Raw genomic sequence first — 18009 nt, 5'->3', positions numbered from 1 at the left:
GTTCATCTTCCAATATTAAAATTAACCAAAATAAGCCCAACCCAATTTAAAAATAAATAAATAAATTATGATATATATAATCGCAGAATTACATCCCAAGTAACAAAATTTTGTAAGTCACTTAATTTGATTTCATCTATTGAGGTGACTTCGGCATTAAGAAAAAGTATTGACCACAGCATGACTTGGAGGGATATTGAAACAGAGTGGAAGCATCATAGCCCTGTTTAGTTTCATTTTTACCCAGCTAGTGAAACCAGTCATGAAGCAGCCTGGAAGCCTCCTAGACATGTTTAATTGGAAGGGTGTATACAAGTTTAATTTTATTTCAACTAAAATGGGTGAACCCTGTTATGTGTTTTTATGTGCTTTTATAGAGCCAAATATTCAACTCACGTATTGAAATTTGAATTTAGGCAGGGAGGTTATTATTAAACTCCACCGTATTTAATTGACAAATATATTTGTGAAATTACCAAAATAATATTTTTAATTTTTGAAATTACTAAAATAATATTTTAATTTTTAATTACAAATATAAAATTATTTAATATTTATATTTGTATTCTTTACTATTTTTAATATTTATATTTATAACCAAGCAAACATTCAAGTTATATTTTTATTTATTTTTAGCAAGTTCTTTATCCTTTGTTATTACAAACATTGTTCTTTGGGTGTGAGGTTCCATGGAGTCCTAAATATCCCAACGAGAAAACTTGTTTCACAATAGTTTCTAATCAAGGTTCGTTATAAATTATTTCATGCAATCTTAGATACTCATCCAGTAAACAAGGAATTATTGCTTGCAATTTTACCAAATTATTAATTAAATATTTAAGAAATTATTGATATGTTTGTTTAGAGTTTCAAGATCACAAGGGATTTGATATATATTTGTGTAGAATACGTTGTAGGGTAACAAATCCAATTTAAATGATTCAAATGTAAGATAGAAAGCCTAATTTATATGGTCTATCGAAACGAAACAATTAAAGAAACAGTAAAAAAATAACAAATTAATTGATGGAAAATAATAGATTATAGATTTTCATTGTGACTCTAGCGATGGTTGTTGTTTTCACTATTTTAATATCATATGGTGTAAATGTTCATTTCAATTACAACATCGTTGGTTTGGTTTCAATATGAATATTTGTACCACAATTTTTTTATCAAAATTATTGAATTTGTATGGTTTTAGTGTAGTGGTTTGGATGGACAAACAACTTACATTTAAATTTGCGTTAATGATTATGACGTAGAATTTTAATAAAAAAATATTAAAATGAAACATTTTTAATAATAAATTTGACAAATAGAATGTGTGGTAAGTTTTTATTATCTTTTTCCTCCAATCACAACAATGTCGACCGAGTTTTGATTGGCTAATAGAATACATGGTGAGTTATTTAAGTAGCCAGGGGGCAAACAACAACACTGATGTAAGAACCATGATAAAACACATTCTCTATAAAATTTGAGTAGTATAATTAACTTGTTGGTGAAGATATTCTTGTTTTTACCTATGGATATATCTTAACCTCTACAGACATCTTTAGGGTTAGATATGTCTTTGTTTCATAAGGTTATTATCGTTTGGTTTTGCATAGTTGTGCCAATTCTAAATCGGCAAAGCTGGATGACACATAATGTTAAAATTATTTCCATTTACATATGAAGTTTTGTGCCTTGAAAAAAGATTGAAGGGAAAATGTAAAGGTTTTATTTCATAAAGAAAAAAATTTAAAATTAGATAGCATGTTATATTATGCATCGAGCCAACATCTATTAATTAAGTTAATATGTTATATTATGTATCGAGCCGACATCTATTAATTAAGTAAATATGCTCATTGCAACAGTAAATTATTAATACTAAAAATAATTTACTATCAATACTACCAATACTATTAATATTAATATTAATATTAATAGTATTAATAATATTGCCTTTATAGATGTTAAATTCTAATGATATGTAATGATTTATGTATCATAGTAAGAATAAGATCAATGATGTGCAATTTGAGGAGTGTGAAGAAAAAAAAAATGAATAGAAATGAACAACAAAAAGAATAGATAAAAGAACAAATTAAATGACAAAGAACATGCCAAAGAGAAATTCAAAGAGTATATCAATAAAGAAAAGTGTAACAAAAAATAACAGAAGAAGAAGAAGAAGACATGAAAGAACAGTTGAATGAAAAAAATCACATCACAGAGAATGTCAAAGACCATATCGACAAAGCACAACATAGAAAATGACAACGGAACAACAACAACAAGAGATGTAAGAACAAATTGAATGACAAAGAGCACATCAAAGAGAATATCAAAGAGCATATCAAGAGAGGATAGTGCAACAAATGACAAAGGAACAACCACAAGAAGAAATGAAAGAAATGATTGAACGACAAAGAGCACATCAAAAAGAATATCAAAGAGAATATTGATAGAGGACAACACAACAAATGACAATGGAACAAGAAGAATAAGAGATGAAAAAATAGATCAAACAATAAAGAGCACATCAACGAAAAAATCAAAGAGTATGTCAACAAAGAACAACACAAAAAAAGACAACAAAATAAGCATATTTACAAAAAAAACGCAACAAAAAATATAGCAAGACAAGAAGAAGAAGAAATGAAAGAACAATTTGAACGACAAAGAGTGCATCAAAGAGAATATCAAAAATCATATCCATAGAGGATGGTGCAGCAAATGAAAATAAAATAAAATAAAATAAAAATGAAAGAATAAAGAGAATATCAAAGAGCATATTAAAGAGCATATCGACAAGGGATGGTGCAACAAAGGACAACGAAACAACAACAAGAAGAGATTAAAGAATAGATTGAATGAAAAAGAGCACATCAAAGAAAAATTCAAAGAGTATATCGACAAAAAAAATCGCAACAAAATACAATAGAATGACAACAAGAAGAGATTAAAGTAACAAATTGAACAACAAAAACATATACACTAAAAAATTAAACAAAAAGAGCATATCATAGAGAATATCAAAGATCATATCGACAAAGGATGACATAATAAGTTATAATTAAAGAGCGTCAAGAGAAAAGAGTGAAAGAAAATGCCACAAAAAATGTGTTTAAAAGATGTACAAGAAAATCCTACCAAAAAAAGGTGTTTTTACCCAATATATGTTCCCTAGTTCAACTTGAAATTCTTGTTGATATGAATATTGCACATCCAATTTTTTTCCATAGGATTAATCGATTAACTCAAATTCAAATGTTTTATGTGTGCCAAGAGTCATACATTGGAATTCATATATTAAACACAAATATAAGTCCAATATGCATGAAATGTAAAACAAGAGGAGCTCATCACAAATCTTTATCTGATAACTATACCAATTTAGGAGAACAACTTGAAGTTCTTCAAGATCTCACACAAGTTGAGGAGATGTTAATAGCATGTGCAAGTCCATTTTTGCAAGTTTTGCATTGAATAGGTGGGAAGTACAAATATAGAGGACATGTTACCATTAGTTTTCCATAACAAGTGATGATGAGGTTACCACGACATATTAAAGACTTGGATTTGATGATTCTTGTGTGAAAAAAAGGTGGAAAAGGATCAAGCTGTGATTTTATTGTCAGAAAAAATAAAGTATTGAATGCATTGAATTATAAGATTAAGCATGATACATCTTATCATGGAGTTCAATTTGATGATAATTCACTTAAATAATTACTTGAAATTGTGACAGACGTATCACATTTGATTAAATATGTTACATTATCATAGGCAAATTTTGATGTTGAATTTTCGATGTTGAATGGGGTTCCAAGGATTGATGATGGATTAGATGGCTTATGGATAACTTCTTTTGCAACAAATCCTCCAAATGCAACACACAAGATTAATATTATTCGATATTGGGAAAATAACCCTAATATAGAGGAACATAACCCGAATGTAGAGGAAGTGCTTAATTGGCCTAGAATTAGCTCATCTCCAATCAGTGAGTATAACATTTTAGAATTATTTAATATGGAATTTCCAACATTGTTCCCAAATGGTGAACTATATTGGTTGCAACCATGAAAATAATTCCATCTACATGAGTATGCAAAACATATTCTCTAATATCATGACAACAGGTTTGGAAGGAACATGTGCTTTAGATACCTTTTACTCAATATGATCATCAGACTCGAGCTCACTCTTTATCTACAATTTTTATAAATAAGAATATGATAGATCTACCAACAACAATGGAGGAGTTAAGAAAACATTTGCAAAATCTTCCAGGATCATGACTTGGAGAAATATTACTACGATTTGGAATTGTACTAAGAGACACACGTGCATATTAGAAAAGTATTGTGTTGATTTATCTTACTTGATTCAACAAATTGGATGTCTACAATATTCTTTACATTAAACGCAACATATATACAATGGACATATTTACATAAATTAATTTCGAGTACATCTCTTGTAGATCTAGTGGAAGGAAATGGAGATGTCAAAATGTAATTGATAATCCTCATATTGTAGCACATTATATGCACTTAAGACATACAATTTTTTGAGATGAATTTTTTGATTGTTTTCATCAAGCTACAGATTATTGGTGTCAATATGAGTGGCAACATCATGGATCTTCACATGTGCATGGATTTATATGTTTCAAAAATTCTCCTAACATGGATATATTGAATTGAGATGACCTTATGTAAGTTAGAATTGCAAAAGAATATTTTGATGGATGTGTACAAGCAATGAATCCATGTGATCGACATCAAAGAAAGATTAAGGTTAGAATCAATGTTGATCATCATTGCTTAAAGGACACAAAACAAATATTTCAATATGATCCTATGATTGATTTGAATAATTTCTTAATTGTGTTGAGTGTCACATCACCTGCAATGAGAGATCTTTCCTTCGAAAAAAAGAAGTCAGATTGGTATGACGATATAAGGCACCATGGGATCTATGTGATGAGTCAAAAAATTATGTTGATGAGAATGGAGAAAAGAAGTATGAACCAATATGAAATGATGATAGATTGAATGCACAGATTCATGAATTGTTGATGATGTTGCGGGCTAATATATATTTGCAACCTATTCCTTTGAAGCGTGTTATTATTAATTACATAACAAAACATCAAACAAAATTTGAAAAAGGATTAGAAGCATTATGTGATATGTTTATATGTCTCTCTTCTATTCAAAATCCAAATGAACCAATAACCCTTGCACATAAGAATTTGTTATGTGAAACCATTATTAATATTGATACAGGTGCATAAGAGACATGTCATTTGTTTTTAGAGCTCTCTCTTTCTTAATTTAGTCGTTGATTTGAGGTTCTAAATGTTGGTATGAAGGTTTTTAAACAAGTACAAGTGGATACGTACAATGTTGACAATGATAATTTACTTATTGGTGCATATACCAAGTGATCTTGAGCATATTGGATGAATAGATGTGGAAAAATCATGTGCATAAGAGACATGTCATTTGTTTTTAGAGCTCTCTCTTTCTTAATTTAGTCGTTGATTTGAGGTTCTAAATGTTGGTATGAAGGTTTTTAAACAAGTACAAGTGGATACGTACAATGTTGACAATGATAATTTACTTATTGGTGCATATACCAAGTGATCTTGAGCATATTGGATGAATAGATGTGGAAAAATCATGGTCATATGACAAATGTCGACATGAGGAAAAATAGTTACCATGAAAGAATATAGATATTGTATGTGTTTTCCCTCAATTTAACTCAATTCCTAATAAATTGATAAGAAGTTTGTATATTTTTATTGGTTTAAGTTCGTATTATACAAGAGATTCCATGATTTTCACAAAGATATAGGTTAGACATCTCATGAGATAATACATAACTAGGAAACTTTTCAATACCAACCATGGCATGTAGATTGAAATCTAGTGCCTCAAGTTGATCTAGTTGAATCATACAAAGAAGAAGAAGTTTGAAATCCTTTTGAAGATTCTAAAGAAAATGTGTGGGAGATCATTTGTGCATTATATAAGAATAAATATATAAATTACAATGAGTATAAGATGTTGATACATAGAGATTATGATCACAATCATAATTGGAACAAAAATTTTGTTGATGAAGTCACTTCTAATTGTGCTATTCGTTTCATATATGAAAAATGAAATTTGAAATGCATTAACACTAACCAGCATTGAAAGTAGTGTTCCTTTGAAATTCTCAAGGTTAAGTAGAGAAAAACATTTGATATTATCCTTTACCATTATAGATCAAGAGCTAATCCACTGTGCATGACAATCCAAGGAACTGTAGGTACAATAATGCCTTATTTGATTAGAACTATTAAAAATTCACTTGAAGCTAACTCTTTTCTTGAGAAGAATCTGTTACCTCTTTTAGCTCCTACAAGGGTTGCAACTTTCAACATATATGTAACAGGAATTCATTTTTCACTTCAGTTTGTAATAAAATACATAAATCATCTACAAGGATCACATTTAATTACATTACAAGAATAGTAAGGCATGTGACATATATATTGATAGATGAAATGTGTTTCATTAGTAGAAATAAATTAAAAAAAATTGACTCAATATTTGACAGACTTTCCTAGAAAATGGTAACATTCCTTTTGGTGGGAGGTAAATTATATTGGTCAGTGATTTGGGACAGTTTCCACTTGTTATCGATAACACTATATATTCCTGTGATGATTTTGCATGAGAATTATGTAATTGATTCACAATGGTTGTGACCCTTGATACTGTGTTTTAATAATATTGAGAAAGCAATGAGAAAATACAATTTCATCATTTATTGATGAATGTAAGGAATGCAATACGAACTATGGAATACTAGAAATTACTTATGAATCATACAAATACATCCTTAGATATTTCCAAAATAGATTCCTTTGAGAAGGAAATACATTTGTTTCCGACAAATGATGATGTGCACAATCATAATAAGCTTTGTTTAAGAAATCTAAAATGCCCTATTACAACCAATGTTGCTGCAAGAGGAAGAAGCAACTACATAGAAATAGATGAGTATGAAATGGAACATGAGTTACTTATTATAGTTGGAGCTCAAGTGATGCTTACATCAAACATATAAACTAATGCATGACTCATTAATGGTACTCTTGGAATTTTAGAAAAAAATGTGTATAATTGTATAGTTTCACTCCCAAAACCACCCACATATGTTTTAGTAAGAATTGATAATTATATGGGAATACCATGGGATGAATCATTGCCTAAAAAAGTTCTTATTACACCTATTGAAAGAGGTGAAAGAAAAAAACTTCCTTTAAGACTTACTTGGAGCTTAACAATCCATAAGGATTGACTTTGGAGAAAGTTACAATTAATATTAGAAAGAAAGAGACACATGGTATAACATTTACTGCAATATCTCAAGTTAAATATATGAATGGTCTACAATTTCAACCACTCTTTCCATATGAATGATATGAAAAGATGACAAAAGCAGCAGGAGTGACTATGAGAAAAGAAAAAGAAGAGAGATTGAGATTGATCACAATGTAAACTATTTGTAATTGACTAGATTCATATTATTTACATTTATCATAATTCAAGATTATAAATTTCTATCTCTAATTTGTATTCATAATTTATATTTATTGATTGTATTAAAACCAACCTAGATCAATCTTAACTCCAGGCCTATCAAACATTGAGAGGTATTGAATCTCTCAAGTTACAAACCTCTTTTTTGAGAGAAAAACTTGAGAAAAGGTTTGCACCTCGAGAGTTTTGATCCCTCTCGGCGCTTGATAAACCGAAGTTAAGATGGATCTAGACTAGTATATTAATAATTGAATGAATTACATGTCTCTTTTTTATTACTTCTATTAGGAAGTAATTAATTATTTTTACATTCAATTACTTTTTCTCTTTGTATATTGAAATATTTTGTTATGATCAATATTAAAATTCTCTCTCTCTCTCTCTCTCTCGCTAGATATATATATATATATATATATATATATATATATATATATATATATATATATATATAACTAGGATATTCAAATAGTTTATTTAGGTTCTTTATTGAAATATTTTTAAATAGTATAAGAATTATACATCTTTTTTAGAATGAATACACACACACATACATATGTATTTTCATAATGGGTTGTAATATTAATAATGAATTGAGGTAACACAATAAACCAACTAAACATCTATATTCATTTTAGCTTTTATTATATAAACAAACCAAAAATATATAATCATTTTTGTTTTTTATTATACCACACATTGATTTTTCATTTATGAAATATTTTATTTTTATTTAAAAAGAAAACGTGTCAATTCAAAGTTTAGCACATAAGGAATTACACAAATCCTTCATACTGGGATATAGAATGTGTCTCTCAGCTCAATAAATCTTATTTACAAGTTAAGAAGCTTCATGATAAAGTGGGGTGAATGTCAATGGTTAAGAATCTTGTTACATGTTTTTTTTTATGTTATATGTTTAACTCATATATTAATTCTTTTTATTATAATCATAATAATAATAATAATAATGATGATGATGTTATAATTTAGTAGTTTTTATATTTTTTTCTTAAATGTTAGCAATGCGAGATGTATCATAAGGGATGTTTACCAACCATTTAATTTAAATGGTCATTGTAGTTATACTTTAATCACATTTTTAAAAAGTCATAGTTTACTTCTTCTATTGGTTTTGATCATTTTTCAAATATAGGTTAATTTTAACTGAAATTTGTTGGAAATTTATTGGTATCACAAGTTTGAGTTGTGAATTATACATATAATTTTTTTTCAAGATAATTAAATTCATTTATACATTCAAAAAAACATTTTAAACAACAAAAAGTCACCATCTTACCAAAGATTGTGTTTCAATATTTTGACCTAAAATTTAGAATAATTAAAATTAGCCTTTAAAAAAAATGCAAATACTTCATCACCTCAAATCAAATATCTAAAACTGATCAACTACCCTTTTCTAATCTACCACTTGATGACAACATTAAAATTAAATCATCAACTTAGAAAATTAACTTTACAAATGTCATTCCACTTATAAGTGTTTGTCGACTTCTACCCATATGTCAAGAGGGGAGATATTAAACAATTAATTTTCAAATGTAAAGAAATATATGGTTAGATGTATTTTGTAAGACATCATTACTTCGTAAGTAAATATGGGTGAATGGATTTGTCTATCCTATTTAGAGGACAAATTGCAATGGAATGGCACTTAGCACAATGGACAAATCATAGTAAAAGAGGCCTATCACATCATAGACCAAATTGTGGATCTGGATCTAACCTTCCCTTGCCTGTCTAGGACATGGATATGACATGTGCCTAGAAGATCAAATGATTCCTTTGGCTACTGGCTCACAATAAGATATTAACTTGGGAAAATATTACAAAGCAAGGATTTCAGGGACTGGGTCATTGCAACCTTTGCAAGGATCATGGAGAAAAGATCTCACACCTTTTCCTTCATTTCCCATGAATCTCCATATCGGTATGGTTACGAACGATCAAACTTCTTAATTCACAAATTGCCTCCATATGTGGTTCACTGTCAACAAGAATCACAATTATATCCCCTTCTTTCTCCCATGGGGAATTTTGCAAGCTCGTAACACACTTATCTTTGAATTTGTCCAAACAAAAGTTTACAGGACATGCATCACGATTGTAGGATTCTACAAGGAATTATTCATTGCGACTAATCAAACTCTTTGTTCTCCTCATTCCCACAAGGATTTGTAGATTATCTTCCCTGTCAGTTTCTTTGATGGAGCCCACTCATTCAGATCTTGTGGCAGTGACATAGCGATATACTTGGACCCTCTTCATCATTTCATATTTTTTTGGCACAGTGGTTTTGGCACGAATACTAGGGCTGAACTACTGGCACTATGGGGCATACTTCATTGTGCTAATTGGATTGACTTGTCAAAAATTTCCATTTTTGAGGATTCCAAGTCAGTGGTCGATTAGGTGAATGAGTGCAATAATCTACAAACATTGGTTCTTCACAATTGGCAGTAGAGGATCAATATTTTGACTCTGGCCTTTCGACATTTCTCCTTCACACATATTTTGTGAGAAAAATAGAGAAGTCAACAATCGGTCCAAGCGTGGATGCTTTTCGGCCCCAATCTCGATCCTCTTTCAGGAATTTGACTCTGATTTTCTGCTGTGATCGAGACAAATCAATCTATGAAGGCTATGTTCTCACTTTTCTTCCTTCTTCATGATATATTTTGATAGAATGTTCTTATTTTATATAGTTCTCAAAGACTTCGTAATGTTCTGTTAGTTATTCTTCGATCAAAAATTATGACCAATCTTCTTAGACAACATTAGTAGGGTCTATGCTGATAGCCCTCTGAGCTTCCTATGATTATTGATCTCTATGGAATCATGGCTCACATATAGACAATGTACTTTTGTTTACTATCAATGAAAGCATTTTTTCTTTCTAGAAAAAGTAAATATGGGTGAATGCCTATTAACAAATCTATTTGCATTCATTAGCCATATGACTTGATTAATTATTAATTTGTAATTATTCCTATCCCCATACTTGACACCATTCAGATGAATATGCGAATCTCACCACAACGAAAACACAAGTGGATTCTACACCAAAACTGGAGGGAATGATCACCCTCTCTATAATTAACAACAAAATACATATGTTTTTTTTTTCAATTGAAGAAATCATGCTTGGAGCAACTCGCATACATAGTTCTGCCTGGGAGTGGACCACGAGACATGTGGGGACCAAACCTACCCACCTAAACATTGGACCATAGCCACAAGACTAACAAAATATAGAAGCTTGCAACATGCTCTCCATCAAATTTCCCAATCAAATCTATAAGATCGATAATGTATATATGTTACAACCAAACCATACCAATGTCTCAAGAAAAGAAATGCTCACCTAGATTACAAAGTGTTCTTTTCACTACTATGTGGAGTCGATGATCGAAGTGATTATAAGGTTATTTTGAGATCCATTCATCGGTAGCCTTGAGGGGTACTATTCCATTTTAAGCTCTAAGGTTTATCTCTTCACAATTTTGTATTTGTACTTTTGGTCATAGCATCTCTGTGAGATATTAGTATGGCTAAGAAAAATCTTCATCGATGCATGAAACCCCTTTCATATCATTTTACCCACATTATAATAATGTGCTTATTGTCTTTGTTAATATTGATCAAATCAATTTTGAGTGTTGGGATTGGTTATTCGCTATGAAAGAATGGTAAGACATAATTTTTTTTGATAAAAGGTGGTGTTTATTAAATATTTCATGGGAAAGAAGATATTCCTAGTTTTGCTTGTCTTGCTACCTAGATCGTCGTTATTTATGATCAGGGAAAATTTTAATGATGGAAAATTATATTGAAGTTTAAAAACATTTGCGAATCTCACTAGTCCCTAATATGCAAAATATAAAATCTTTATTGATGTATTTGTAAAATTATCCAAATTTATAATGATTTTATATATACTTTCTATATAATGTTGGTGATTTTTAAGGTGAAATAATTTTATATTGTAAAATTTGGGCGAATCATTTTTATAAAAAATGGAAATTGACAAATCTTTTTTTTGGAAAACTCATGGAAAATTAGCCCACTTGCGAATATTAGCCCTTAAAATTTTCCATGTTTATGATATTAATCAACTCTTTGCTAGTCTAAAAGGTACCGATAATTTATAATTAATGACTAACACTGAAGTCCCTTTAATTCGACAACCATTAAACAATGAGTTATCTCTTGCTATTGTTAATTCTGCCATATTTTTATCCCCATGGAGGGGTTGTTAGAGAAATAAGAGATATAAATGCTCGTTTCACAATATATATCTGTACTTATGGAGGAAACGAGCATTTATAGGTGCAAATATATATTGTTAATTGATTATGATGATGATGAACCTCTACTAAAAGTGTAAGATATTATTCAAAATTGTTTAAAGTTTTATTTCTATGTTAAAAGAGAATCATTCCAATATTATTATAGTTTCATTAAGTTAAAAAGTAAATAAAGTTAAAAGTATAACAAATATTTTGAAATTTAGATCTAATTGTAACATAGGATGAACAATCTAAGGAAACGTTTCTGAAGAGTTATTTTTATATTTAGCTATCTTAGCATCATAAAAAAGACCAACTCTTTCATCCCACGGGATTTTGGGGACTTATCAATGCCAAGTTTTAGTATTGAGCTCATGAATTTTTTTTCTTACTCTAACAATACTTACTTTTTTTTTTAGATAATTTTGAATTTTGAGATTTGGGTTGATCACCTCCTTATAATATCGCAATTTCTTTTTCCCTTCTAACTCCTTATCACACCAAAATTTCTCCTTAAACTTTAAACTTTAAGATAATAATATTTTTATATTCTTATTCTACAAAATGATCTTTTCCTTTATTCCCCAGTGGTCTAGCCAAAATTGAGCATCTATATGCCATCCTTGCTTAAGCCAAAGGTGGTTTTGGCTAGAGTTTAATACAATTTTAGGAAACATCTCTTCTTCCATGTTATTCAGTTTCTTATTATACATTAGATACTTGGTCATAGTCATGCTATCGATAAAGGAAAATATCGCTTCCATGATGAGGATAAGACAAGGTGTATTTCCTTTAAGTTTGAGATTATAGCTTATCAATTTATTTTGGCTGTTGTTCTATTATTTTTGCATGACTATCTAGATATATTGCATTCCATAATCTACATGTATACAAAATAATAGGAGGAACAAAACTCTCAAAGAGGACTTCGCCCCCCTAATAGCCAAAGATATGTCCATTTACAACTATTTTCAAGTTCATAATAATATTTCCATCCTCCATTAATTATTTTCTCAATGTTATAATTATAGTTGAGCTTGTGTTGGATATCAATTTCGAGATATTTGTAGGAATTCATTTCCTCCAAGTTGTTGTTGTCATATACAAAGGTATCATATGTGACCTTAACGTATTTAATTATCATGAATTTCATTTTTTCAATATTAACAATCATATCCATCTTGGAACAAAATCTTGGAGGATTTTTAGTTTCTTTCCAAGATCATAAGGACTCCTTGTGAAGACAACAATATCTCAACACAAAAAGCAAAAATAATGCCTATACCAATGAGATTTTGACAACATAACCTACTACTTCTAAATACTCTTCTAACTTATCAATGTACAAGGGACACCCTCTTTGACTATGATACTGCAGTTTATTTTTTTCAATCATCTCTTTATGGTTCTAAAATTTGAAATAACATTCTTATACAAACTTGTCACAATAACACTTATCTAAAAAGGAACCTTTATCTCTTCCAACCTCTTCAAAATCGTTTTCCTAGGAATCGTGACAATTTTTTTTTCTAAAGTTAATGAAAAAACATAGAAGATTAGTATTTTTATTATGATAGTCATTCAAACTATCGTCAGAGTAACCAGGTGGTTCATAGTTGAATGATATCTCCTAAACCAAGAATGGATTTTATCTCTTTTTTCATAGCTTTCTAGCGATAGGCTAATTTTATTTTCCAAAATGATTTCAAACAACTTGGCTAAAATAAGGCTAATCATAATGGTCCTATAATTAGAGGGAATGATTTTATCCACACTTTTGAAAATAGTTATAATGAAACTTTTCATCTAAGGTTTAGTGAAGCCTTGCTTCACTACCCCATTCAAGAGCTTAAAATCCATTTTAATCCCTCTGCACACCCCCCCCCCCCCCCAACCTCATATATATAGATTATGATGATGATGAACCTTTACCATATAAGTGTAAGATATTATTTGGAATGATTTAAAGTTTTATTTCTATGTTAAAAGAGAATCATTCCAATATTATTATATTTTTGTGGAGTTAAAAGGTCAAGAAAGTTAGTAGTGTAGAAAATATTTTGAAATTTAGATCTAATCGTAATATATGTTGAACAATCTAAGGAAAAGTGCTTTTGATCTTTAACTATCTTAGTGTCACAAAAATGATTGACTCTTTCATCCGAAGGTGTCCTGGGAATTTATCAATGCCAAGTTTTAATATTGAGCTCATGAGAATTTGTTCTTATTTTAACAATGCTTATTTTATTCTTTAGATACTTTTGATTTATTTTTTTTTGCACGACTCTTTCGAGATATTACATTCCAAAATATTACATGCATATAAAAATAAAAGCAGTAACAAGAGTCTAAAATAGAAGTTTTTTACCCATACCCATAAATCTTTTGATTTACAGTTGCTTTCAATTTCATAATAAGCTTTCCACCCTCCATTAATTATTTTCTCAATGTTATAATTCCAGTTGAGTCTGTGATGGATATCAATTTCAAGATATTTGTAGGAAGCCACTTCCTCCAAGATATTGTTATCATATAAAAAAGTATCACATGTGATCTTAATGGATTTAATTATCATGACTTTCATTTTTTCAATATTAATAGTCATGTCCATCTTGGAACAAAATCTCGGAGGATTTTTAGTTTCTTTCCAAGATCATAAGGACTCCACAATATCATCAACACAAAGAAGAAAAGTAATGACTGTACCAATGAGTGATGTGACAACATAACCTACTTCCTCTAAATACTCTTCTAACTTATCAATGTACATGCCAGAAAGTGTATGAGACAAGGAACACCATTTTTTGAATATGATATTGTAATTAATTTCTTTCAATTTCAAGATATTTGTAGGAAGCCACTTCCTCCAAGTTGTTGTTGTCATATACAAAATTATCATATGTGATCTTAATGGATTTAATTATCATGAGGGTGATAGCATGGAGCTATATTACACTTTTTGGTGAAACGAGGGTGTATTTTGATGAAAAAAGGATGCTCAATCGATTAATTTTAAGTGCTCAATTGAGAAATTTTTAAGCGTTTAATCGAGCTATTGAGGCACTTAAAAATAGCTCGATTGAGGGTTTAAAAAAACCCTCGATCAAGCCACTTTCTAACCCAAGTTAAAGTCTCGATCGAGCATTATTTCTTACTAAAAACCCCAGACACAACCTATGCAAGTCATTTTGCTCAAAACGCAAGAGGAAAAGGAGTTCGATGGAAGATTTCTAAGCTCGACAGAGATGGAGGAACTCAATCCAGCTACCCATCAACCCTACCAATGACCTAGAGACTCAAGCCAAGGTAGGTTTCCTGTCATTTTTGTCTTTTTTATTTTTTGAAAAATAAAATAATCAATTTGAAAAAAAAAACCTACCATACAAATACTACAAAAAAAATCATGAAAACCACCATGAAAACAACAAAAAACCACCAAGAAAACCCTTTAAAACTACAAAAAACAACCCAGAAAACCACTAAGAAAACCCTTGAAGACCAAAAAATACTTAGAAAACCACTAAGAAAACCCTTGAAAAGCACCAAAATAAACTATAATTTAGGTTGTTGTTGTTGTTTTTTTAATTTAATTGTATAAGTTATCTTCAATGGTAGCATACTTATTATAAGTATTTCCTATGGTAAAAACTTTTTTTTTTTTTAATTATTTTACATTTTAAAGGTTTTTTTAAAGGAATTTAGTGAAATAGATTTTCAAAAAAAAATGATTTTTTGTTATTAAAAGTGCATTTTAAATTTCAAACAAATTTGACTAGAAATATGCCAAAAAAAAATTCAAAACAGAAAACAATCAAGCCACTGGTTAATAGTGTAAATGGATTGATCGAGGGTTTCCTTAATGCTCGATCAAGCAATTTAAATTTTGAATTTAAGCGCTCGATCGAGCTCTTGAGGTTCTAAAAATCACAGTTTGAGCACCCGTTCTGTAGGTTTCTCTACACCCAAATTTTCTATCCTAGCAGATTTAGGGCAAAATTTGTCCTTTAGTGGAAGAGTTGATCATGTTGGATTCATGAAAGAATCCTCTATCTAATAGCATATGAATTTGACACTTTTGAATTCATATGATATTTTTCATCTAATTTCTTTTAAACATAATGCTCGAAATGATTTTGGACAATTTCAAAGGGGTTGAATAAAAAATCAATAACATAAAATACTCACAATGAAAAAATTTCAAAAAATACCACTATCTTCGTTTATGAGTCCTCTTCAAAAGGGTACTCTTGGTTTTTCAATTTATTTAAAGAGTTAAAAAAAAATCTTATGTGAACACATGTAACTCCAAAATGCAATTGAAATATTACTTCGCCAACAAAAAAAAATAAAAAAAATATAATTTTGCACAAAAAACTAAAATTTTTAATATGAAAAAATTTGTTCTTTCTGATGAAAACTTGACTAAATTGAGAGGGGGGTGAAACAATTTAGTATATTCATGGCAATTAATTTTTTTTCCTTAATCTCATTAACTGAAACATTGCATGAGGAACTTAAGAAATAATGACCAACATATTGAATATGTGAATATCAAGTAATAAGCTAATAAAAACATCACATCAACACATAATAACAACACATATTGACACCAAATATATGTGGAAACCCATAAAGGGAGAAAATCACGATTTTATTATTGTTGTGATGCAAAGGAAATATCGTACTCCTTATTACATCTTATTTTCTGTAGGCTCCAACCTACAGGAGGTTGCTACCTCAATTTTATGCAAGCTACAATTGAAAGGAAGCTCCAACTCCCATATGTTTTATGTAGGCTACAACCCATAGGAGGCTCCTACCTCAACAGGTTTATCAAGCCACTACTTCAAAGGATACTGTAACCCCCTGATGCAAACAAGAAATAACAATGTCCTGGTTTACCTGGTAATAAATTATGCATATCTTCATCTTCATTATTGTTTGTTCTTCCCTTCAAATCCACTTCACATAAGCTTCAAATGTGCTAGGTATCTAATGCATAATACCTCAATAAACTCTCACACATTCTCCCACTCTCTAACCTTTCATTTTCTTCCAAAAACAACATTTTTTATAAATATAATTTGTTGGCTATTTATTGCACATAAGAATATGAAATGAATAGGCTTGACTCTTTTCCTTCCACTCATTCATTTCCAAACTCTTCAAATTTTGAATATTATAAAATAAATAAGTGCTCCACCACATATTATTTCAGCCATCTATAATGATTATGTGCATGAATATCAACATAGTGACAAAAACAAAATTATACCACCACAACTCATGCAAGAATTCTCCAATGTAAACAATATGCACTCAACATGTGAAAATAATGCAAGCATATGTATGCAACATTCACTCTCCAAAGCCATATATATGATTAAATTCATCTTTTCTTCATGTCATTGCCTCAACCTCCTTAAGTCTTGTTTTTCTGTCATGAATCTTTCCTTTGTTATCATGGAGTCTTGCCTTTGCTATCATTGAGTCTTTCCTTTACATCACAATGATTCAACTTAACAACAAATTATTGTCACCACAAATTCTTCGTTAAACAATCTCTACAACATTATCCAAGCATCAAGCCATCAACATGCCAACATCAATGTTCTACCAAACCATAAAGGTATTTGCAACTCCTTTATCCTTTGTTGATCCTGATCTTCTCCTTTTCCCTTTACTGATCTTGTTACTGCTTTTTCCTTGCTTCTCTTTGTCCCTTTCTCCTGCACACCTTGTTGTTTCTCCTTGCTTTGCTCCTGCATACCTTGTTTCTCTTGTTGCTCCTTTTCCATCAATGACAATAATGCCATCAATATCCCCCTTTGGCATTGATGGCAACACATTTTTCCTCCCCCTTTCATTCTGAGAAGTATCTTCCTTCCTCCTATTACCTCCCCCTTTGACATTAATGACAATGGGTACAAAAAATTTCGTTCATATTTTACATCACAAGATCATTTCTCCTCTTGAGCATATGAGCAATGCTTTAGTACTGAAGATATCATGCATTGTGAAACTTGGCATCAACTCCATTGCATCATAAGAAACTATTAAATTCATTGTTCTAGTTTTATGGATGTCAATAAACATATTTA

The sequence above is a fragment of the Pinus tabuliformis genome, chromosome 6, assembly GCF_031772625.1.
Source record: "Pinus tabuliformis cultivar Carrire ecotype Pingquan chromosome 6, CPIR1, whole genome shotgun sequence".
Lineage (NCBI taxonomy): Eukaryota > Viridiplantae > Streptophyta > Pinopsida > Pinales > Pinaceae > Pinus > Pinus tabuliformis.
This window is presented reverse-complemented; position numbering follows the sequence as displayed.